The following is a 26,777-nucleotide window of genomic DNA, read 5'->3' on the forward strand; positions in this document are numbered from 1 at the left end:
AGAGGGAAACATTAAACATAATAGGGAAAGAGAGAGGGAGAGGAAGAGAGAAAAAACATTAAACATAATAGGGAAAGAGAGAAAGAGAGGGAGAGGGTGAGTGAGGGAGAGGAAATGAGAGAGGGAGAGAAAGAGAGAAAAGGAAATGAGAGAGGGAGAGGATATAAGAGAAAAAACATTAAACATAATAGGGAAAGAGATAAAGAAAGGGAGAGGGAGAGGGAGAGGGAGGGAGAGAGAGAAGGAGGGAGAGGTTTTTGTTTTCTTGTTTGTTGTTATTGTAGTAGTAGTAATTTTTTCTTTTCTTTTATTGTTTATTCTTGTTTAGTTTTCTTGTTTCTTATTGTGGTAGTAGTAGTAGTAGTTTTTTCTTCTTTTCTTGTTTATTGTTATTGTAGTAGCAATAGTAGTAGTTGTTGTTTTTTCTTCTTTTCTTGTTTATTATAGTGGTAGTGATAGTGGTAGTGGTAGTGGTAGTGGTTGTCGTAGTCATAGTCATGGTTGTGGTCGTGGTCATAGTCGTAGTCATAGTAGTAGTCGTAGTCGTAGTCATCATAGTCGTGGTTGTAGTAGCAGTGGTGGTTTTCTTGTTTGTTGTTGTTGTTGTAGTAATAGTTTTTTTTGTTTTCTTGTTTATTGATGTCTAGTTTTCTTATTTGTTGTTGTTGTTGCAGTAGTGGTAGTAGTAGTAGTTTTTTCTTCTTTTCTTATTTATTATAGTGATAGTGGTAGTGCTAGTGCTAGTGGTAATGGTAGTCGTGGTCATGGTTGTAGTCGTGGTCGTAGTCGTAATCGTGGTCGTGGTCGTAATCGTAGCCATAGTCGTGGTCGTGGTCGTGGTCATGGTCATAGTCATGGTTATAGTAGTAGTAGTGGTTTTCTTGTTTGTTGTTGTTGTTGTAGTAGTAATAGTTTTTTTTGTTTTCTTGTTTATTGTTGTCTAGTTTTCTTATTTGTTGTTGTTATTGTAGTAGTGGTAGTAATAGTAGTTTTCTTTTTCTTAGTAGTAGTAGTAGTAGTAGTAGTAGTAGTAGTAGTAGTTGTTGTTGTTGTTGTTGTTGTTGTTGTTGTTGTTGTTGTTGTTGTAGTAGTAGTAGTAGTAGTAGTAGTAGTAGTAGTAGTAGTAGTAGTAGTAGTAGTAGTAGTAGTAGTAGTAGTAGTAGTAGTAGTAGTAGTAGTAGTAGTAGTAGTAGTAGTAGTAGTAGTAGTAGTAGTAGTAGTAGTAGTAGTAGTAGTAGTAGTAGTAGTAGTAGTAGTAGTAGTAGTAGTAGTAGTAGTAGTAGTAGTAGTAGTAGTAGTAGTAGTAGTAGTAGTAGTAGTAGTAGTAGTAAGAGAGAGATATGTTTTGTTAAAGAAAATGAGAGAGGGGGAGGAAGAGAAAAAGAAAGAAGGAATGAGAGAGAGGGAATAAACATACAACATAATAAAGAAAGAGAAAAAGAGAGAGAGATGGAAGGAGAGGAGATAATGAATGGATAAAAAATAAAGAGAGAGTGGTAGCGATGTCGTATTGCTAAGCATTCAAGGTGTGAAATCCACCCAAAAGTTGTGTGTGGGAGTTGATATTTTGTACATACTTAGTTGTTTTTTTTGCATCTTTATTCTGCGTGGTGGGGTCTTTTACTACCTTTTCTTTCAGCTGGGGTTGCACCTGATAGGTCCTCCTTCAATAATGGTGGGCATGAAGGGATGCTTTCAGCCTATGTTGAGCAGGGTCAAGGTGAGAAGGCATTATAATTATACAAACAAATGCAAGATGAGGGCATCTCACCAGATGTTATAACTTTGGCCTGGATTTTGAGAGCATGTGGAAACATTGGAAATATAACTAAGGGGTAAGAGATACATACTAAAGTTCTACGAAATGGGTTGTTAAAAAGAGATGTTTGTATAGGCCCTGAGCTGGTTGACATGTATGCAAAGTGTGACCTGCTCGAGAAAGCACAAGAAGTCTCTGATGACCTTCAATCAAGAAAAGTAATGTCATGGACTGCACTTATCTTAAGGTATATGCAATATGGATACAGTCAGGAAGCAGTTAACTACTTCAACCAAGTGTGACTTGAGGAAATTTCTCCAAATACTGCGACGTACATTTCTTGCTTGAAAGCTTGTGGTTCTCTAGGGGCCATAGATAAAGGCCATGAATTACATAATGAGGTCGCTTTTAGAGGGCTTATTGACTATTTTTGAAAGGGCCTATTGAGGGAGGACTATTTTTGAAAAGAGGAGTTTTGGGGGCAAAAGGAAATCGGACGAGGAGAACAGGGGAAAGAAAAAACAATCAGGGGAGAGGAGGCGCGAGATAATTAGAATCTACCGGGAAAATCAGAGAGGAAGAGACATCATTGAAAAAAAGTGTTGTGACAGAGGTGACGGAGGATAGGAGGATCGCTTTCCTTTTGTTTTATGGCTGATACTTTACTGACAGTGACCATCAGTGGGGGTCGGATGAGCGTGTCATGCCAGTGTAGGAATCGATGCATCTAAAGAGCTTAGCAATGACAGCCAGATGTTAGAGACAGTCTTCACTCGGCTATACATGGACCAACATCATTAGGTGATCGAAGATGTCTTGATGGAGGAAGACAGAGAGCGCGATGGCGTCGAAGGTGGTCCCTAAGATCGCATCGAGCCACGTGTGGTCATCACCCTTGTACGCGGCTTCCCTGGCTCTCGGGAGCTCCATCGTCGCACCCTCCACGCCCTTGGCCTTCGCAAATCTTACCGCACCGTCATCCGCGACAACACCTCCACCATCCGTGGAATGATCAATCAGGTTAAAAAACATTTGAAGGTGGAAATAGAGGAAATGTACAGGGCTCGATTGCAACAAGAAGCTGAACATAGAGCCCTTCGAGCACCGATTGTGATAAGACATACAATACCCTCGCCTCCAACGAAGGTAGAGGGAGTAAATTCTCAAAAGAAGTGATTGGTGCTCATTGCAAGTAATGCGTTGTGGCCTTTGCAATTCTGAGGGCTCTATGGATGAAGGAAAACTTCAATCTTGTTTGGGAACGGCCATGTAACACTCAAGCATACCCTTGTGTACCCTTCTTGCGTACCCCTCGCCTAGTGGCATCACAGCTGCTGCCTGCCAAATCGAGCAGAGAGTTAAAAAAAACTGACAAACAGAGGCCAGAACGCACGTGCTTGTGGTGCAAGAACACCCTGGTAGACCTTGTGGTAGTCTTCTGATGGCGGATGTGCCCAATTGTCCTTCCCCAGTTTTATCTTCAGCTCCACCTCCAGCTCCTCACAAAAGGCACAAGTTTGTACATGAATCATTGCCTGATATTGCTGGTCGAGATCACCAAACGAAAGCATTGATGTTCACAGCCACAGAAATTTACAGGTTTACATGGCTGAGGGAGTGGGAAGTATGCTGAGTGTACTGCGAGTGCACCTCCCCTCGGAGATTCCTAACGTGGGCTGTGAGCTGACTCCCTATGTCCTCTTGCGCCGTCCAGATGGTTCCATTACTCCAAATGATGTCCTTGAGACAGCACCTGTGAATGGATTTTATCTCAAATATGTGTGATTTTGAATTCAAAGTGATAGGAGGATTGCAGTGTGCAATGTTCACCCCTCAGAACCAGCTACCCTTCAATGCCTAGGATGTGTCAAAGCAAAGACAATCAGCAAGAGTTACCACTGTTCTCCTGAGGGCTTTGCGGAATGTTGGAAATATTGTGACCAGTGATGATATTCAGACCCAGGTTATCCTAGACAACGAAGCACTTCCTTGCTTGTTGTCTCTGCTTTCTCAAAATCCTAAGAAAAGTATAAAGAAGGAAGAAGAAAGGGGAAAAGACTCGCAATTTGATCCAGCTTTTATGAGATGACTCGTGCTGGAGCAGGCTGATCTGCCTCTAGATGGGCTCGATTTGTAGCTGCTATCATATGAATGAGATGTGTATATCTGCAAAAAGTTGCTCTAGATCTGGTTGACTGTTACAGAATTTTTTATCTATACAAGAGAGCTGTATGTATCTACAAAAACTGTACCTGAATACAAAGATGTCTTCTTAATCCTATTCCAACCCCTTAAATCTTACTTCAGATTTCTTTGTTCCTTTGGAAAAGACAGGCTGTTTATATGACATGAATTTTTGTCAAGATATTTATTGGAGAGGTTCCCATTCAGATGAAGTTGATTCTATGTCACATATTATCTGAAATTGAGCTTTTAAATTGAATCTGATCTCGCTAGATTGACCTCCTATCCTGAAATTATTCAAAGTCCTCTGTGGTCGCGACTTTACTTTCGAAAACCCTTCGACATCTTTGGTGAACCCGACGTGAAAGCGTCGCATAAATTTCAGGATGGGGGATACTTTAGCATCATTTTCAGCCTCTTCTACCATTCCTACTGCGTCCTCTACTTCAGCTCCATCATTGACTGCTGCTTCAAGTACTTCAACGGATGATCTAAAGCAGATTTTGCAGAATATGTCTATGTATATGCAGCTTCAAAATCAGCAGACACAATTGTATATGCAGCAACAACAGCAATTGCATCAACAATAGTTGTCTCAGCAAAGGCAACTATATTCGGAGCAGGAGAATGCAATCAGCGCCACTAAGGCGATTGAAGCAGTTGAGAATGAGAAGAAGCTATTTGATAGCCGTAATGTTTCAGCATATTTGAAGACATATGAGATCAAGATGGGGTTTTTTGGAGTTCCAGCTGGACTTATGAGTAAGTATTTCCTTCGTCTTGTCACACCCGCCTTGAGGGCAAAAGTGACTGATCTTTTTGTTCAAAATTCACATTGGCAAGATTTTAAGAAGGCCCTAAAAGAAGAGTATTTCCTTGAGGACTTTGGGATGGCTACACGGCGGTCATTCCGAGAGTGGGTCTACATGCCAAATAAAGGTCTAGCTGCTTCAGAGTTGATATGAGAATTTGAAGAAAGGTATAGTCAGCTTAATGCCATTGAACAAAGAGCATTGGATGTTGAGAAAGTTGAGCTTTTCTTGCAAGCTGTAGATCCTGCCCTTCAGGAAGAATTGGGAGAGCTTCTTGAGGATCGCACAAAGCCTATGGGACTTAAAACGGATTGGCAAAATGCCCAGGATGCAGTCTCGACTTTGACCAAGAGGAGGATATGGAAGACCCGCCTACAGAATGGTTCTATGACACCGACACCGTCTTCTGCTCCTATGCTTGCTTCTATCCCTGTTATTTCTTCTCTTCCTCAGCCAGTTTCATGGCCTATGCCAGTGCCTACTGCTTCTACTCCTCCTATTCCTCCTGCTCCAAGACCGATGCCGGCTCCTTCTGCTCCAAAACCATCCACTCCGTTAGTGCTTACCTCTCTTGATGACATAATCAAAGGCATAACGGATTTGACACTGGAGTAAGTTAAAGCGGAGTTGGTGGAAAAATTGAAAGAGCAGTTTGCTTCGACTGCGCCTACTATTTCTTCTAGTGCTCCTATTGCACCTAGGAGTGCTCCTAGTGCACCCAGGAGAGATCGAAGATGTATTTGGTGTGATAGTACGGACCATCAGCATTGCAGGGATTGTGAATCTTTTCAGGATGCAAGGAGGAAGAATTTGGTATTTTGGGGACAAGATGGTAAGATTTGGTTAACTGAAACAGGAGCTCCGCTTGCTACCAACTTTGGGAAAGGCGGAATGAAGAAGTTAGTGGATGACATGGCTGCGCGTACTTCTTATGTGGCAGCTAGAGGAGATGCTTTTGCATATGGAGTCCAGATTAAGAAAGGATCAGAGAATCAATCAGCATTATGGACTTATGCTATGGAGACAGCAAACAAGGAAAAAATTCAGCAAACTGTTTTGACTAGTCCAGGCTCTAGCATCAGATCTGAGACAGGTTGGGATTCGCCTGTTGACAGGTACTCTATTTATGCCTACTTGGCTAAGTCTCAGGGAGCATATGTACTTGTTGAGGAGAAGCGTAAGAGGGATGAAGAATATCCAAGTGCAGCTAAAAAGACTAGAGGGGGTGAGTTTGTTACTCCACCTACTGCAGGACCGTCTTTGAGACCAGGGCCAGAACGACAGATGGAAGATGCTCAAAAGAGAGAAAAGAGGCAAGAGCCTAGAGAAAGAAAGCAGCCAGGGTTTAGATTAATGTCCGATATTGAGACATCTACAGACATGAAGAAAATATTTAATGACAAGATACTTGGCAGTGAGGTGACTTTTACTATTTCTGAGGTTTTGGGCATCTCGAAAAGAGAGTTTCAAGATCAGTTTCAAGAGGTCCTGAAGAGGAAAAGACATGCATTGCCTGCTACTGATACACAGGGAGTTTTGATTGGGGAGTTGGATGAGGATGAGGATGAGGTTATGGTTGAGAATGCTTCTGTTTTTCCACAGATAGAGAAGAGGGTTCAACCTATGCATTATGCTGAAACTGATGAGCCTGTCTTGATACCGCGTAGTCACTTTTCGCGGAGTCATTGGGCTAGGGCAACTACAGAAACGATTGTAAAAATTGGAGAGAAACAGGTGCCTTATGTTGCTTTGGTGGATCATGGTTCAGAGATTAATCTCATAGTTCGTGGAGTTTATGAAAGTAACAGATGGCCTATGGATGTAGAGCATGGGTGGCGTATGAGAGCCGCCAACAACACTGCTTTGTATGCTGCCTGTCCCACTGTCAGGGTTTCTATTGGAGGGTGTAGAGGAGGATTTCCATTTCTTTGTGCAGGATTCATGCTCTTATCCCATAATTCTTGGACAGCCATTCATCACAGAGATACAGATGGAAACAAAGGTAATGGATGATGGATCTGCTTATGCATGGATTCGCAGTAAAGATGGCATGAGAGCAGTCCAGTTTATGACTGTGTATGTGAACCATGTTAGAAACAGGGATACTCTTAGAGATGCTCCTTTGCCCACTATGAGGGATTCAGGTTTTCATTAGGTACGGCTGTTTTGCGAGACGACGGTGGTACAGAGCAGAGGAGATTGGAGTTTTCGCCTCCTGGCATCAGTGTTTTCTCCTGCAGTTTTGTTGGGATTTCAGCAAATAGTTCGATGAGCTATCAGAAGACTTCTAAGTTGCCTAGAGCTGCCAGGCAGTACATATGCAAGAAGGAGAAAAATTTGAAAAATGCAGGAATTTTAGAGGATGATGAGCACATAGATGGGATGTATGATAGTATGATTTGTGCGGATACGATGACAGAGATGGAAAATATGCTGAAAACTGATATGCAGAGTTGTTACAGTAATGTATTAGTGCAATCCCTGGACATGTTTCATGAAATTGCAGATTTTGTGTCACAGATTGAGTCAGAGGCTGAGGTGGCTCAGCAAAAAGTGTTGAGTGCTGAAGAAATTCAGCAAACAGAGTTTCCGGTTGATTATGATCAGCTTACAGAAACACAGAGGGCTGAAAACTTTCAGCCAACAGATTTTACTGCTGAAATATTTTAGCATCCATAGTTTAGGGCTGTTCCTATGCAGTCCATAGAGCAGAGGGCTGAGGATATTCAGCCCATTGGAGTGCAGAATTGCTGATTTATAGCAAGATTTGAGTAATGCATAGGATCATAATGAAGCCAGGGTTGACACAAAATACAAAACTGTGGATAAGAAGGTGAAGCCGGTAGCTGTACTGCTTTCACCTGATAGTGATCAGCAAATAGAGAGGGCTGCCAAACAGCCAATTTTGAGGAATTCGGAGTATATAGGCCATAAATTTTTAGAAGAGACTCTTGCTGAATTGAAAATTGGAAATGGTGATTTCTTGCTACCCATAGAGAAGCAATGCTTTCAGGAGATGCTCGAGTGACATGGAAGGGGGTTTGCTTTTTTTCCGCATGAGATTGGATGTGTGAATCCATATATTGTTGCTCATATGGTGATCTTTACTATTCCTCATATTCCATGGAACCTCCGACCTATTCTAGTGCCTAAGGCACACCTGCCAAAGCTGATTGATTTGTTGAATGAGAAAATTAGGATGGGAATTCTTGAGCCTTCTGCACCATACTCAAATAGGTGGTTTACGGTTCCAAAGAAGAATGGTACTCTCCGATTTATACAGGACATGCAGCCAGTAAGCAGAGTTACTATCAGGAATATTCGTATAGGTCCAGTTGTGGATGAGTTTGCAGACGCATTTGCTGGACGTGCCATCTATTCTTTAGGTGATTTGTATTCGGGATATGATCAGTTTTAGCTGGCTTTGGAAAGCAGGGACATAACCACTATGAGAACTCCTATTGGGATTGTCAAGATGTGTACCTTGCCTCAAGGTGTCACTAATTTTGTTGCGCGTATGATGAATGCCATGCATAAGGTTCTTCGTGATTATATACCTCAGCTTACCATGTCTTTCTTGGATGATGTGCCCATTAAGGGGTGTGCAGAAGAAGAGAAGAATGAGAGTCTAAATGAGCAGGGATGCAGATACTTTGTGGCTGATCATATTTCAGCTTGTGAGAAGATTTTGGCCAGGTTAGAAGAAGTGAACTTGACACTATCAGGGCAAAAATCTGTTTTTGGAGTAAATGAGGCTGTCATTGTTGGACATATGTGTGGATATTATGGCAGGAAACCCTCACCTGATAAGGTGGATGCTATAAGTAAGATTACGGAGTATTGTTCCACCACTTCAGAGGTATAGAGATTCATTGGAGCTTGTGTGTTTTATATGATTTGGATACCTCATTTTGCATACATAGCAGATAGTTTATATCAGTTGCTTCGAAAGGGGCAGAAATTCTATTGGGATGAGAGCCACACTAGAGCCATGCGGAAATTGAAAAAGTTATTGCATATTGCTCCTACTCTCAGGAAAGCGGATTATAATTGTGGAAGGCCTATTGTATTGACAGTTGACACTAGTCCAATTGGCATAGGTTGGGCTGTGGGTTAAGATGATGCAGATGGAAACAGGTATGCTATTCGGTTTGGGGCGAAAGTCCTAAACGAGAGACAGAGGCGATATCTGCAAATCAAGAGGGAGTTACTGGGGATTGTTACAACTCTCAAATGTGACAAGGAGTACTTTATTGGAGCTTGAGTTGTGGTAGAGACAGATTGCTTGCCATTGATAGGTATGATTACGAGTTGCTCTACTCCGAATATAGCTATGCTGAGATGGATTGCATACATCAAGTCATTAAATCCAAAATTTAAACACATAGCAGGGAAGGATAATCCAGTGGCAGATATGCTGTCTAGAGCCAGATATGATGATGAGGAGACTCTACTTGCAGAAGAGGATGATACATAAATTTCAGCCACTATGGTTGATCATGTTTGCCATGTCTATGATATTGTGGCTTTCATAGAAGAACTCTATGTTGGAGATTGGTTGCAGATTGGCAAGTACCTTAGTACACTAAGCAAAAGAGATGAATGGATAGATGAAGAGTTCAAGAAGATCAGAAGAAAAGCCTATGGTTATTTTCTCAAGGACGGATTTCTTTGGAAGCATCCGAAGAAAAGAGGTGGATTACCTTTGCGGGTTGTCTGCGATAGAGAGACACAGTTACAGGTGATGAGGGAGTTTCATGAGAGTCCTTGGGCTGGTCATAGAGGAGTGTGGGCTACTTATGAGAAAATCAAGGAGAAATATTGGTGGAAAGGCATGTATAGAGATGTTTCTCACTTTGTAGAGACTTGCAAGGACTAGCAGATGTATTCGGTAGTGCGTCATCGAGATGAGCTTCATCCGACCTATCCGCTATGCATTCATTATAAGTGGGTAGTTGACTTGGTTACTATGCCTATGGGTCTATGGCAGATGAGATATATTGTTTTGGCTAGAGAGGATCTTACCAATCATGTTGAGGGCAGATCTTTGAGAACGAAGACCACTAGTGCAGTGTGTAAGTTCTTATTGGAAGAAATTTTCTGCAGGTATGACTGTGTGGGTAAGATCACTTTGGATCGCGGTGAATTGGATGTAGATGAAGCTAGGGAGTTTTTCTCTCAACTAGGAATCAAGTTGGCTCTAACCACAGCATACAATCCAGAGGGAAATGGGAAGAGTGAAAGAGGGCATCCGCCGATAGTGAAAGCATTAGCCAAAGCATGTAGAGGACGGATTGGAGAATGGCCGAGACTTCTACCATTTGCTTTGTGGGCTGATCGTACGACTCACAGTGTTACCACAGGATATATGCGTGCAGAGTTGATGTATGGTCAGAAACCGGTTATGCCGACTGAGATTTGTGCTTTGACTTGGTCAGTTTTACCTTGGCAGGAGGATTTGACGAGAGAGGAGCTCTTAGCTCTTCGGATTCCGCAGTTGGAGAGAAGACCAGAGGATATTCAGCTAGCTATTGACAAGTTAAAGGTTGCTAGACTAAGAAATAAGGACAGGTTTGACAGCAGGCATCGCTTGCAGCCTAGAGCAATAGAAGAGGGAGACTGGGTATTAGTCTTTGATAGCAGCCTTGAAAATCAGCATACTGCACTTCGGAAGATGGTGAAAAGATGGTTTGGGCCGCACATAGTCAGACATGTCTTTGATAATGCAACATATGAGTTGACAGAATTGGATGGGACAATGCTTAGAGTGCCTATTGCAGGAAAAAGAATCAAGATTTTTAAGAAAAGAGATGATGAGGATTATGCATTGGAAGAATTTGCAAGAGAAGAGCAACGAGAAGAAACTCCAATAGAAGAGACAGATGATATGACAGATAATCTTGTTGATATACCGGAAATGCTCAATGAAGAGATTGATCTGTTTGTGGATCTTGATGATAACGATCATGGGTAGTTGGCCCATCCGAAGGATGCGCAGGATTAGAGGGGGTGGATGTCATATTGCTACGCATTCGAGGTGTGAAATCCACCCAAAAGTTGTGTGTGTGGGAGTTGATATTTTGTACATACTTAGTTGTTATGTTTGCATCTTTATTCTGCGTGGTGGGGTCTTTTACTACCCTTTCTTTCAGCTGGGGTTGCACTTGATAGGTCCTCCTTCAATAATGGTGGGCATGAAGGGATGCTTTCAGCCTATGTTGAGCAGGGTCAAGGTAAGAAGGCATTATAATTATACAAACAAATGCAAGATGAGGGCATCTCACCAAATGCTATAACTTTGGCCTGGATTTTGAGAGCATGTGGAAACATTGGAAATACAACTAAGGGGTAAGAGATACATACTGAAGTTTTACGAAATGGGTTGTTAAAAAGAGATGTTTGTATAGGCCCTGAGCTGGTTGACATGTATGCAAAGTGTGACCTGCTCGAGAAAGCACAAGAAGTCTTTGATGACCTTCAATCAAGAAAAGTAATGTCATGGACTGCATTTATCTTAAGGTATATGCAATATGGATACAGTCAGGAAGCAATTAACTACTTCAACCAAGTGTGACTTGAGGAAATTTCTCCAAATACTGCGACGTACATTTCTTGCTTGAAAGCTTGTGGTTCTCTAGGGGCCATAGATAAAGGCCATGAATTACATAATGAGGTCGCTTTTAGAGGGCTTATTGACTATTTTTGAAAGGGCCTATTGAGGGAGGACTATTTTTGAAAAGAGTAGTTTTGGGGGCAAAAGGAAATCGGACGAGGAGAACAGGGGAAAGAAAAAACAATCAGGGGAGAGGAGGCGCGAGATAATTAGAATCTACCGGGAAAATTAGAGAGGAAGAGACATCATTGAAAAAAAGTGTTGTGACAGAGGTGACGGAGGATAGGAGGATCGCTTTCCTTTTCTTTTATGGCTGATACTTTACTGACAGTGACCATCAGTGGGGGTCGGATGAGCGTGTCATGCCAGTGTAGGAATCGATGCATCTAAAGAGCTTAGCAATGACAACCAGACGTTAGAGACAGTCTTCACTCGGCTATACATGGACCAACATCATTAGGTGATCGAAGATGTCTTGATGGAGGAAGACAGAGAGTGCGATGGCGTCGAAGGTGGTCGCTAAGATCGCATGGAGCCACGTCTGGTCATCACCCTTGTACGCGGCTTCCCTGGCTCTCGGGAGCTCCATCGTCGCACCCTCCATGCCCTTGGCCTTCGCAAATCTTACCGCACCGTCATCCGCGACAACACCTCCACCATCCGTGGAATGATCAATCAGGTTAAAAAACATTTGAAGGTGGAAACAGAGAAAATGTACAGGGCTCGATTGCAACAAGAAGCTGAACATAGAGCCCTTCGAGCACCGATTGTGATAAGACATACAATACCCTCGCCTCCAACGAAGGTAGAGGGAGTAAATTCTCAAAAGAAGTGATTGGTGCTCATTGCAAGTAATGCGTTGTGGCCTTTGCAATTCTGAGGGCTCTATGGATGAAGGAAAACTTCAATCTTGTTTGGGAACGGCCATGTAACACTCAAGCATACCCTTGTGTACCCTTCTTGCGTACCCCTCGCCTAGTGGCATCACAGCTGCTGCCTGCCAAATCGAGCAGAGAGTTAAAAAAAACTGACAAACAGAGGCCAGAACGCACGTGCTTGTGGTGCAAGAACACCCTGGTAGACCTTGTGGTAGTCTTCTGATGGCGGATGTGCCCAATTGTCCTTCCCCAGTTTTATCTTCAGCTCCACCTCCAGCTCCTCACAGAAGGCACAAGTTTGTACATGAATCATTGCCTGATATTGCTGGTCGAGATCACCAAATGAAAGCATTGCTGTTCACAGCCACAAAAATTTACAGGTTTACACGGCTGAGGGAGTGGGAAGTATGTTGAGTGTACTGCGAGTGCACCTCCCCTCGGAGATTCCTAACGTGGGCTGTGAGCTGACTCCCTATGTCCTCTTGCGCCGTCCAGATGGTTCCATTACTCCAGACGATGTCCCTGAGACAGCACCTGTGAATGGATTTTATCTCAAATATGTGTGGTTTTGAATTCAAAGTGATAGGAGGATTGCAGTGTGCAATGTTCACCCCTCAGAACCAGCTACCCTTCAATGCCTAGGATGTGTCAAAGCAAAGACAATCAGCAAGAGTTACCACTATTCTCTTGAGGGCTTTGCGGATTGTTGGAAATATTGTGACCGGTGATGATATTCAGACCCAGGTTATCCTAGACAACGAAGCACTTCCTTGCTTGTTGTCTCTGCTTTCTCAAAATCCTAAGAAAAGTATAAAGAAGGAAGAACAAAGGGGAAAAGACTCGCAATTTGATCCGGCTTTTATGAGGTGACTGGTGCTGGAGCAGGCTGATCTGCCTCCAGATGGGCTCGATTTGCAGCTGCTATCATATGAATGAGCTGTGTATATCTGCGAAAAGTTCCTCCAGATCTGGTTGACTGTTACAGAATTTTTTATCTATACAAGAGAGCTGTATGTATCTACAAAAATTGTACCTGAATACAAAGATGTCTTCTTGATCCTATTCCAACCCCTTATATCTTACTTCAAATTTCTTTGTTCCTTTGGAAAAGACAGGCTGTTTATATGACATGAATTTTTGTCAATATATTTATTGGAGAGGTTACCATTCAGATGAAGTTGATTTTATGTCACATATTATCTGAAATTGAGCTTTTAAATTGAATCTGATCTCTCTAGATTGACATCCTATCCTGAAATTATTCAAAGTCCTCTGTGGTCGCGACTTTACTTTCGAAAACCCTTCGACAGCGAGGTCCGGTGCAATACCACGAGACGGAAAACACTTGGATATGCGTTAATTTGTGGGTGGGTGGATAGTTACTTTACATACTTTAATTTTTGCTGAGTTACAATAGATTAAATCCCTTCTCAAATAATTTCAGAAATTAAAAAAATGATAACAAAAACAAATTGTTTGTCGTAACATAGACAAAATGGAAAATGATGAAGGTCTTGATGTTCAAGATTGCGAGGCATATCTTAATCAGTGTGTCCCATGTCCTTACTCTCAATGTAAGCTGGCAAGTAGACGAAAACGTCGATTGCCTATAGAACACGTACAATGCTTCAACGAGTTTCAATTTGAAATCATTGATCAGGCGAGCTTGGAGTTTCAGCAAACGGTAAGAAAAGTTAATATTAATCATGCATTGTACTCGCAAGCTGATTGAATACCATATATCAAAAGATTAGGTGTGGCTGGAAAATTTTCTATCCAGGGAGGTGACGTTGACGAAGGAAATTTGGTATAGTAGCCTCTTTACTATGCCAAACTCCCTTCTGCCACAAAGTGAATGAGGTAAGGGCACCACCTAGTCATGGAAGTGCAGACTAGGACGCTAAGCAAGAGGGAGAGGAGGTTATGAGGGAGAATAGAGGAAAACTAAGAGAGAGAGAGAGAGAGAGAACTACAAAAAATAGATGAATCAATAAAACTTAAGAGAGCATAAGAGATGGAGAACCCTCAAGACATAACCAATATACATAATATGGACACGAATAGCATGGGCTTATTACACTTTAGAGCATGCATAAGCTATAGTAAGCGAATGAACTGCATACGCTCATGAGAGAGAATGGGGAAGGCTCAATAGGGCTGAAGAAGGGCTCTTAGCTCTCTCTTGCAAATTACAAAGGAGAATGCCTCTTTATATAGGCCTTGAGGGTGTTTAGGGAGGAGGTTTAGATAGAATAGGAATTAACACCACCAAAGCTGCATTAAGGCAGTTCCACCAATGTGAAAGCTCCATCTAGATGTTTTGTTGACCAATTTTGTACTTAATCAAGTTTCATCATAGGTGAGTTGTCTCCATTATCCCCCCATAGCTTGAGTCCAAGAGCTCTCCTATAAAAAAATATAGAGAATCTTCATAAAATAAGATCATATCTAGCAATAATAGAGAGAGAATAATGAGAATTCATACATTACTACTACAATTAAGGATGATTTGAGAGTGATTTAGGAGGGTTGGGAGTCTAATGAATGATGTTTTATGGAAGTGTTAAGTGTGGGGAAGAAAGTGTGGGTGTGTATAAAATTGGGAGGTGGTCTCCACTGTAGTTGAAAAAAGTTGGCATCCAACATTTTGGCTATATCTCTAGACTCATAGCTCCAAAAAATTATAAAAATATACCAGCCAAAACTTCAGCTCACGCGCTACAAATTTTATGTTGAAATGTTTTTTTGGATCGGAGAGGAAGAATTTTTAAAAAAACTTACAAAATCATGTGCTTGATTTTTCTTCGACTAATGCTTCCAAGAAGGGTCCCATTTGTTTGAATTATCATAAGACTCCAAAGCCATGACATTATGAGCCTCACATTCCCTTTGGATGGCTCCAAATCTATTTCATGTCTTTTCTTTTCACATTACACATTTTTCCTTCACCTTCCTCCATTGATCTTTACTCTTCACCCCCCCTTGGTAAACCGGTCCATGAAATATTTCCATCCAGTGATTTCTTGGATTTCCCAAGAGGTTGTTCCCACCCTCTTCTTTATTTTAAACCTCCAAATGTACAAAAAATCAACAAAGTGTTAGACAAATATTTTTTGTGATTTTCTCGGATCATGTAGCCCCCCAACCTGGCTAGAGGTATTTATGCCTCTAGACACTCTTTTGTATCTTGAGCTGACCCCACCCTGATGTGATAGGGTTTTAAGCACTATCCATTTACCTTGGTCTTGTGCACTTTTCCCTCAATGTCTTGAAGTTTGTAGGAGCCATTATTGAATTTTTTAATGACCCAAAATGGTCCCTCCCACTAATAGAGAAACTTGCCATCCTTGCTTTTATCAAAGCGATTGCCATATCGAAGCACTAAAGATCCCTCCTTGATGTTTTTATCTGTTCGCTTCTTGTTGAACTTTTCTCTACGCTTCTCAGCTTCATGGGAGTAGTGGTTGATGGCTTCTTCACGATCCAATTGTAGCCTCTCTAGGTCCAGTAATCTTTTATGTAACTTCTCCTTTTGAGAGCCTACTGTGCCACCTAATACCCGAAGTCTAGCTAGTTTCACCTCAATATGTAAAAGAGCCTCTTGTCCATAAACTAGATGAATAGGTGTGAACCCTAACATGGTTTTGAAGGAGGTTCTGTAAGCCCATAGAGCTCCACTAAGGTGCTTGTCCCAATCCCGGGGCCTTGAATGTACCTGTTTGCTGATGATTTTATAAATCATTCCATTTACCTTTTTTACCAATCCATTGCATTGAGCGTAGTAAGGGGTAGAGTGTCATCGTTGAATATTTAGCTTTTGCATGAGTTCACCCACCACATTAGCTCTAAACCCTGGTCCTCTATCTGATAGTATTTCAAGAGGGGTACCAAACCTACAATAAATGTGGTCAAAGATAAATTTACTCACTTCCTTAGCAGTGATTCTTCTAGTTGGCATAGCCTCGGCCCATCTAGTCATGTAATCTACCCCCATGATAATATACTCTTTTCCTGATGGAGTGCGTGGTAGAGACCCTATGGCATAAATTCACCACTTCTCAAAGGGTCCATAGACCTTGATTGGGGTTTGGGATTCTTCTATGAGCCGTCATGGTCCTGATTTTTGACCTTCTTCACATGTTTGACACCAATATTTGACATCTCAGTGTAGACTAGGCCAAGTAAAGCCAGCTTGTAGAACCTTTCTACTTGTGATGTCGTGTGCAAAGTGGCCTCCACACACATCATCATGGCAAGCTTTTGAGATTTCTTAAAATTTCTATTTTGAAGGAACTTTCCTAAGCACACCATCCTTACCAAGACAATACAAACTATCATTTACCATGTGATATCTTGTAGCCTTCCGAGCTAGCCACTGTCTTTCTCCCTTAGTCAGGTGTTTGGAAGCTTCTCCTTGCTCTAAGAGGTGTAGAACATCTTCTAAGTCTTCCTTATCTTGCTGAAGTGGGGGTTTGATAGTCACTGCTCCCACCATTGACTCATTCAGCTTTGATGATGCTAGATGGTTGGCATCCTTGTTTTGGTCTCTTGGCACATGATGTACTTGTGCCTCCCTAAATCTTCTCATAAGAGATTTGGCCTCTCTCATTTTACTAGAGAGGTTTGTATTTTTGCATGCCCATGTACCTTGCATCTGCCTTACCAATAGCATGGAAGCTTCAAAAGCATTCAACCTCTCGATTGAATTACTAAGACACTAACAAAGACCATGAATTAAAGCTTGATATTCTACCTCATTATTAGAGTGGACACCTTCCAAGATGATTCCTTCACCATAGATTTTCTCTCCTAAAGGAGAGAAAACAACAATGCTTGCAGCTGCCTTATCCGTAGTTCTCTTGTATGCACCATCAAAGTAGAGGCTATAAGCATCTACAAGAGTCTTTATGGATGGGGATGGTGGAAGGTCCTTTCTTTTCACCCTGAGATTTTTCTCATAGCACCTGTTTGTCAAAATATCAACCAAGCATGCTGGAGTTGTTTTTTCAACCTACATTGTATAATCAAACTCTTGAAGTTGGACCACCCACTTTGTTATTTTGTCAGATATTTTCATATGTTGTAGTACATAGGGAAACATATCCTCCACAGTGATGATCACAAACGTCTTTGGAAGCAAATATGGCCGAAATTTGGTTACTGCAAACATGAAGGCCAACACTAGTTGTTCCATGGAGGTGTAAGCCTTCTCTGAGGCTTTCATGAGGCGGCTAGCAAAATACATAGGCCTCATGAAGGATGTTTTTGGATCTTTTTGTAGGAGAGCAACACCAATGGCCTCTTCTCCCATGCTAGGGTTTACAATTGACACTACATGCCCTAGTAGTGTAACCTTGCTTTCCCCAATGTGACATTTATCCTTATTTAGTTGTCCACCTAACCTAGCTAAGCGAGTAAATCCTTTATCAACCTTGCGTAGATGTATGTTCCTTGAGCTGTAAATATAAAAGTCATCTATGAAGATGCTTATGGACTTACCAAAGTAAGGTTGGAAGGCCATATTCATGAATCGTTGAAAGGTTGCTAGGACATTTGTGAAACCAAAGGGCATGACCTGAAAGGTAAAACAACCCCATGGTGTGATGAAAGTGATCTTCTTTTGATCCTCCTCTGCAATGTGAATTTGGAAGTAGCCAGAGTAGCCATCACACACTGTATACCGCTCATGTCCCGCTATTTCATTCAAGATTTCATTCTAAAATGGGAGAGGAAAGTGGTCCCTCTTTGTTGCAACATTTAGTGGCTTGTAATCTATGCATACTCGCCACTTACCATTTCTTTGGCCTCACTACTACTGGGGAGACCCATTCTGAATCTTCCACTGGGTATATGAATCCTGCATTCAAGAGTCTCTTCACCTCCGTCAACAGTGCATCCTATTGCACAACTCCCAGTCTTCTCAATCTTTGTACTACAGGTTTGCTTCTTTCTTTGAGTTGGATGTGATGCTTCACTGTAGTGACACATGTAATGTGAGTATAATCAGAAATAAACAATGATGCATGCTTCTTGAGAACATTCACATAACCCTCCCTTTCTTCATCATTTATATCCTTGGATATCATCTTCTCTGGGCTAGCATCCCACACATCTTCTCCTTAGATTCTTGGGTTGTCTTATGATGAGGTAGGTTCCTTTAAGGTGATGCCCATAACCTCGAGAGTGCTATCACTCTCTCCACTTGAACTCTCTTCCTCTTCTACCGATGAGGAAATTCCACTTGAGCTCCACTCATCAGCAAACATTTCTAGTTCAAGGTTCTCTTGATGCCCACTCTTCAAGTTGTAAACCACCTTTTGATCGTGGCCACCCACCTTACGTGGCCTCAACTCCAGATCCCCTATTGCCCACCCCTATTGCCTAATCTTGCCTAGCTCCGATACCCATAAGACAAGGTCTCCCTAGGATGAGGGGATATCCTTCTCCCTTTACTGGCATCACATAAACATCCACTGCTGTAGTGATTCCAAAAATAGAAACTCTCAAAGCTTTCACTACATCCACACATGTGACCGCATCATTGTTGGACATCTTTGCCCTAAAGGTTGAGGATTCCATTACTTATAAGCCTAATTGATGCATAAGCTTTTCTGTCATGACACAAAACTCTGCTCCACTATCAATGTATGTTTTTCAAATCCGTTGACCTTTGATTTGAGCCTCCACTAAAGGCACTATATCTTTGAGGCCATATGCCTTGATTGCACTAACCATTTTACCTTGCCTTGTCCTTGTGCTTACCATTTTTTACCATTGTTATCGTAGCTTTGGAGAGGCATGAATTAGTTTTGGCCAAGTAATTTTTGGCCCTTGAGAGCTCACATCTGCTATCAGATCATAAGGTTATGTCAGAGAACCCAAAGGGAAGTCGGAGATATCAATTTTAGACCTAGTTTGAGTCTTTCTCTTCTTCCCTTCATCTCTAGGTGCCCGTGATGTACTTGCCTCATTGATTTCTTCTCTTGTAGCCTCAGTTTGGACACATACCTGCTTGATAGGCATGGTCTCTACTACATCTTACCTCTCGCTATTTCTTCTTGGAGCCTTCTATCCTTGACCACCTCCTCTATTTTTATGACATTAACATTTGGTTGAATAGTAGGGGTTGCAGCTTGAACATAAGGTGGTTGTAAAATTGCAGGTCTCGTGACTGCTCTTGCTCTTGAGTCCTAGCACGAGGAGGGCTTACTTGTTGTCAAGGACCTCTGGCAGGGTGATCATATCTTCTAGGGTGAGGAAAATTGTACATGTCATGTCCATTTTCTCCACAGTTGTAATACAACATCTCCCTTGCTTGTCGCCGCATTTGTGGCCGATTCCTCCCACCATTCCCCTCGATAGGTCTTCTTGCACCTTGCACAAAATTCACTCTCAAACCCTCTAGTTGATTAATAAGATTGTTTATTTGTTGGATCATGTCTTCTTGACCTCTAACAAGGCCTGGTGCATTAGATACATTTGGGGGAACTTGAGAGGCCTCCATAGTTGTGATATTGTTTCCCAAAATTTCTTGGCTAGCTTGGGCTTGGTAGAGAATCATTTGATTCTTTTCCCTAGTGATTCTCAAAGCATCTTCAAAAGTGTTTGGAAATTTCATCTTTACCTTCTCCCTGAGCAAGGGGTACAAACATGAAATAAATCGATCCTTTTGAAGGCATTTTGGAGCTCTCTCACCAGGATTCAGTGAGTCTGACCATTGCCCCCAAAGCTTCAAAAACCCTTCCTCATAAGTTGCATAACCATAAGGATCACTTTGATGGAGAGCCAAAAGCCGTTTCCATAACTCTTCAGCTGAGTTAGTTTGTTGAAATCTCTGCAAAAAAGCTGCCTTCAGTCCCTTCCATCTTGTAACGTTTAACCAAAAATGCATGGTTGATGGGACATGCAATGGACTTCAAGTAACTAGAAGGGTTTGGATACATGAACTTTATGAAGTGTTACATTGGCAGTTGTATCAACAAGTACAACTTAGGGGTCAAAGGTCATGTGTTATACAAACTAGGAGTACCACTAGTAATAGTGTAGAGATAGCTCTCACTTTTTGAGGAGTGTCAATCGTTGGAAAAAGACAAAGGGCAATGGCTAGAAAACACCTCGTTCTCTATCATAGGTGTTCATATCCATGAATGATCAGTGCCTTCTTTCTCACCATCGTTCTCACCTATCTGCACATGATCATCTTGTTTCTTCATCACCATTCTAGTCACTTATTATAGCCAAGACTATGCTAAAGACTATTGAGAAATATGCAATCACACCCATATGCACCCCTTTGTATGGAATAGCTAGGCAAGGAACATGCAGCTCAATTTAGGAAGAGTTGCCTCTATCCCATATGCACAGTGAGGAAAATCATCATGCAACTATAAAAGAGTGTACTTGACAATCATTTGAATTCAATGCTATTGTACTTTGAACTTTCAGTTTTTTCTATGTCTACTCAATATTGCGTTTATTAGTCCAAGATAATCTATCTTGGAACCTAAATTACTTAAGAAATAGTCAGTGTTTCCAACCAATATCAACATGCTTCTTGTCTTTGACTTTCAACCTCCATGGCTAACCTTGCTCAAGAACCATGTTTTTCAACATAGTATCAGAGCTATGTTGAGCTCCACTTAGATCAGTACACTTCTCCTCAAAGCCCTATCAAACTCTAGTCAACTCAGCTACACAAGATGACTTCATCTCTCACTCTATTTTCACTCTACCTCTCTTGACTGTCATAGCTAGCAAACACCCTACTCTATTGAAGCTCCTCGATCTCTCTACACATAGCATATCTCTACATGATTCCTTTTGAATAGTTCTTCCACTTCTCCTCATGCAGCTCTCTATCACATTGTAGCTCGACACTAAGCTACATCTACTCTAGCATTACATATTTTTCTCCTCCTTGTCCATCTCTACACTTCCTATAGTCATACGATCAATGTCGCATGGAAAAATCATGATTAATCTTGTGAAGATAGGGCTTTTGAAGCCCACGACATAAGCCTTCACCCCATTGAATATTTTTTGGTCTAGTTGCATTTGTGATTTGTTGCAATCAAAATATCAAACCCCTGTCCTAGAAACCCGAGAATCCACCATAGCCACTTTCCCCAAAGCTCACAAATCACTCTATTTTCTCACTCTTCTTGGTCCAGCCAACCCATTGCAACTTTGATCCACTAAACCACTGAAGTTCTAGTAAGATTTACACATCAAATTACCAAGGAGGGGAAGATTTAAAATCAATCATCAAAGCATAATGTCTTTTAACACTACTCTCACTTGTGTCTCTTGACACAGTTGGGTTCACCTTTTGTACTAATCTAATTCCAAATATTTGTTGTGGATCCTACCATCTAGTATAGGCAAAGATTCACCATCATGTTGCTTCAAAGGAATGGGCTTACACACATGGAAAACAATGATAAAACTAATCCTCATGAAGAAAGGTCTATGATAATTAATTAGGGGACATGAGAAGAGATGTAGAGATGCTACTCTTGCAAGAGTATGGCAAAATAATAATAACAAAGCCCAAGAAATCATCAAGCTTGAGCTTTGATGACAATTATATCCACCATGTAGGCACATGTGATACATCTCATGCCACTTTGGAATAGTTGGACACATTGTTTGGTGCCCAATCTAAATCTTTAAAATATGGATTTTTGATTGAGTTTTTTAGGTTGGATATGAAGGCTAATACATCCCTTGTTAGTAACTGACCTTAATTATATGGAAAGTTTGCTAACTCGACTTGTAATAGGGATTAACTTAAAAATGGAGTTCAGTTTCTTTGATACAGTTAAGGGTACGGTGTGTAAATTTTTTTCTTTATTGCCTGATACGGGGATTTGGGTGTTTGCATGTTGCATAGCATGAAGCTTTCGGTCGCATATGTGTAGAGGTCATGTCAAATTTTTTCTAGGCTGTGGTTTGCTTGGGGATAGTTGGTCGAGTCACGTTTTACCGTTTTGGTTGATATCTTATCCTTGGTTTTTGTCTGTGGCTTTGCAGGCATTCTCCTTGTTTGTCTGTGTTGTGGTGTGTGTATAACCATCTGAATGGCGCCTCACGCTCCTCCCCCTATCCAGTATGTCCCACTAGTCAGTAGGGATTACTCTTCCCTACTCACTTTTGAGCCTCTCACGAAGGCGGGACTCACCACTTTCGTGGCTGCCTCCTTTCCATTGCTTCCAAAGGATCCACATTTTGCTAAGGAGAATAAGGAACTGTAAACTCATGATGAATACCTTGATCATTACAGAAGTCATCAAATAGATTGGATACATATTCACCGCCATTGTCACTGCGAAGAGTCTTTATAGAGAATCCAGTTTGAAGCTCCACACTTATCTTGTATTGTTTAAATATAGATAAAGCCTTAGACTTATGTCAAAGAAGATAGACATGTGTGTACCGTGAGAAATCATCAATGGAAGTTATAAAATATCGATATTGAGACTTTGAGGAAGGAAAAGGACTGCGAATATCGATATGAACCAAATCCAAGAGAGCACAGGAATGTGATGAAGTAGAAGTGTGGAAAGGCAAACGATGGTGTTTTCCAAGTGCACAATACTCACATATTCCCATACGTGGATGAGATTTAAGATCCATACCTTGCACAAGACCATGATGATGAAGATCAAGAATTTTAGAAAAATTGGAGTGTGCAAATCGTTGATGCCATAATTTGCAATCTGCATCTCCAAGGGTAGTAACAACATTTGCAACCGTATCGTTCAATGATAGCTCAAATAGATTACCATGTCGAGGAGCCACTGCTATAGTATGTCCGTCTTTCTCTATACAACATTGATTATGATCAAAGCCAACAAACAAACTAAGATCAACTACACGAGCAACAAAAAGAAGATTTCTTTGCAAATCTGGAACATGAAGAACTCCTCTTAATATTCTAGTGGATGAAACAGTCCCCAGATATAAATCACCCACTCCTTTGACTTGACAAGTCGTATCATCCGCAAGGTAAACAAACTTCTTGATAGGAAGAGAATGATAATTTTGAAGCCACTGCGATTGGTATGTCATGTTTCCAGCGGCACCTGAATCAACGATGAATAGAGAACCATCATGAACATGAAGTACCTTTTCTGGAGAGATATCATGATGGACGAAATTGAGCTCGTGATGAGTATGATCATCATCAGTTGTAGTTTGTTGAACAATATAAGCTCGAGAACGTTTTTCATCATATCTGTGTTTATAATAATGACGAGATGGATGATCTATATGTGCACAATAATCACAAGGAGGAAAACTTTTGGACGAGCGAGGTTGCTTTGTAGTAACTCCATGCTCCTCATCATATTGACGTGCCCAGCAATCAAAAGCCACATGGCCTTTCTTATCACAATAAGAACAATGTTTGTTAGGATAAGCAAGATGAGAAGATTTACCACCTTGATTAGGGCGTCCACCCTGCTGAAAACGTGAAGTGGGACGCTTGCGAGCAACAAAAGCAGCATCAAAATCCCTTTGTTTGCGAGTGACCAAAACAGCATCAAATTTTTCCAAATGATGCTCATGACGTTGAGAATATTCAATAAGAGATATACATGCTTTGTCAAAGTGGATATCATCCTTGTTAGACAAAATAGTGATGATATTGTCCTATAAAGGATCTTTGATGGTATGAAGAAGTTGAGTAACAATCTGATTTTTAGCAACAGGAGCACCGACAGCACCAAGCTGATTGATAATGTCTTTAAAAGCTTCGATATGAGAGTGCATAGAAGTATCAACCTTATATTGAAGATTATTCAAACGAGTTTGGAGATATAAAATTTCAGTGATCGATTTCTTCTCAAACGTTGAGATAAGATACTCCCAAATAGCAAGAGAGGTTTCCAGATGAAAGACATCCAACATAAGTGAGTCTGGAAGTGCAGACAATATATAACGATGAGCCGCTTTGTCACGAAGAATCCAATCAGTATGATCAATTTTCCATTGTTCAAATAACGGGCCATCAATAATTAGAGAATTGTCATTCATCACATCAATAGGTTGAATTGGGCAAGACATGTCGCCCTGTTGAGTGTTGAAATGACTTGTTTTTTGGCTGATTTTTGTTGTTTTAAAGAGCTGAATGGTTGATTTTTTGAGATGATTGATTGATTTGGAAGTGGTTTGAGAGTGTTTTGGATGATATTGATTGTGTTTTGGAAGTTCATGATGTTTGTTGATGGTTCTGTGATGTTCTGATAGGTTCTGAATGGTTCTGTATACCTTCTATTTTGTTCTGTTTTGGTCTGTTTTGTTCTGATTGTCTTCTGTAAAGAGGGATGGAGTATTGATTGATGAAGATTGAGAGCTTGTGAAAGTTTATTGAATGGTTTGTAAGAGTTTGGAATGGTTTGAGAATGAATTATGAGGTTTTGATGACCTTCTGTAACCTTCTGTAGGTCTTCTGTAGACTGTTCTGTTTCTGTTCTGTTCTGTACTGTAGCTGTTCTAGTACTGTTCTGTAGACTGTTCTGTATGCTTTTGTAAGTGTTCTGTGGAATGTATGTGTGACTTTGGGAAAGTTTTCTAGCCTTGGAAAGAGGTGAATACAAGTGCAAAAGAGCTGAAAGAAGTGGAAGAAGTAGCTGCTGAAGACTCAAGAGAAGACTAGAGTGAAGTGACAGTAGTGAGCTATGAAGAGACACTGTAGTGGCTCTGGTGACCCTTCATATCAGACATACCTCTTGGGAGGGGTATCCACGACCTAAGAGTGATTATTGAGAGTAATTTTTGAGAGATTGTAATGAGGATATGATGTATTATTGATGGAGAGAGAGAGAGAGAGTCAGAGATAGCCAATTCTACTCAAACAGAGTGATTGTATATGAGAGATTGAGAGAGAAGACTATGAAGATATTGAAGATGAATACTATGTGATGTATTTCCATTCAAAGATGGTGTACTCCCTTGCTTTCTTTGTTCTATTGATGGATTTTGTGAAGATGTTGAAGAATATGGTTGATTCTATTAAAACCGTGGGAGGTCTACATGATGCTGCATGAAGATTTGTTGTGCTTGGTGTTCTTTTCTTCATTGTGATCATATGAAACATGATAAACAAGCTTGTTGATGTTACAAGATAGATTTTCTTGCAAGAGAAGTCCCTTTTCCTTGGTGTTCCTCTCGGGGCTCCATGTTTTTGGTGCGCAGCCAGGGAATCTTGCCATCAACAAGCACCAAAAGAGGCTGAAAATGAAGGAATTGGCATTGCCAAGAAGAGAAGAATTCAATGGATGTTTGTAAAGTTCCTTCTTCCACTGAAGAGTTGGAATTTCTCATAATCAAAGCCACTTTCCACAAGAAGTTCATCCCACAATGGCGAAAACACATCACCATCATGATGCATGCTCTATGTGGTGGACAGTTTCCTCTCCTTGTTGAAGCAGCAGAAACTTGCATCTTGGTGGCAAACTGTTTGGGAACAAACTGAAGAGCAGAAACAGAGAGAATGACCATCCATGGAAGATTTGGCATTCATTGAGAAGTTTCCAGACAACATCAAGTGGGAGATTGTGAAGAAGCTTCAGGAGCCTTGGTCTGTAGAGGTTCACAAAGACAAGAAGGAAAAGAGTTGGAATTTGTTCGTGGACGCTCAATAGCAAGATACATGGGATGCTTGGTGTACTGATAATCTTCTGTTTGTTCAATTAGCAACCCACTGGAAGTTGGTAGACAGAGTGTTTTTCACAACATACACTGTTGAAACCATCAGAAGTTGGCATTACTATGATGATGGCACCACCACAATGCTCAGACGTATGCATTTTGGCACCTTCAGAACCGAATACCTTCCTCTGTGCAGTGGCATGAAAGCAGAATTCAGGGACGTTGAAAAGAAAGAAGTAGAAGAAATGTTGGCAAGAGAGTCCTCCAGAGACTGAAGCCTTCTGTTAACCCTCTGTGGAGCACTAACAACATAAGTGGAGCCAACCCCCTGATGAATGACGCAATAAAGAGGCAAGCGTTAGAACGAGTCTAGAGGTACGTGAGAAGAGAGAAAGCAAAAATCAAGGCTGAGAACGAGCTAGCAGCAGAAGCCGCCTTTGAAGCCCTTGCGGAACTCTTTACAGAAGTCCCAATGGCACATCAAGCCCTTCCTCCTCCTGCTGGAGGTCCACTTCCAAGCCAGATCCGTCCTGGAAATATTGATGACAGACCAGCGAATGTAGTCCCATTGCCAGTTTTTAAGGGAGAGTACAATGAAGACCCCGATCTTCATGTAGCAGAGTTTATGGTAGCGTGTGTGGCTAACAATGCCAGAACCCCTGAGCATTGGTTAGCAATATTCCCCGCCACTTTCAAGGGCGCGGCGTTTCAGTGGTATGAGAGACAAGCAGCAGGAACTTTTGGCACATGGGACGACCTGAAGTTGGCCTTCCTCACTAAATTCAGGCGAGAAGGTTTTGAAGAGCGGATGCGAGAGGAATTTATGAACCTAAGTCAATCCTCTGGAGAAAGAGTAGAAGCTTATGTCTCACGAATGG

Source organism: Lygodium microphyllum, chromosome 27, assembly GCF_053477565.2.
Source record: "Lygodium microphyllum isolate KBCC chromosome 27, Lygodium_microphyllum_v1.1.10, whole genome shotgun sequence".
In the NCBI taxonomy this organism is placed as follows: Eukaryota; Viridiplantae; Streptophyta; class Polypodiopsida; order Schizaeales; family Lygodiaceae; genus Lygodium; species Lygodium microphyllum.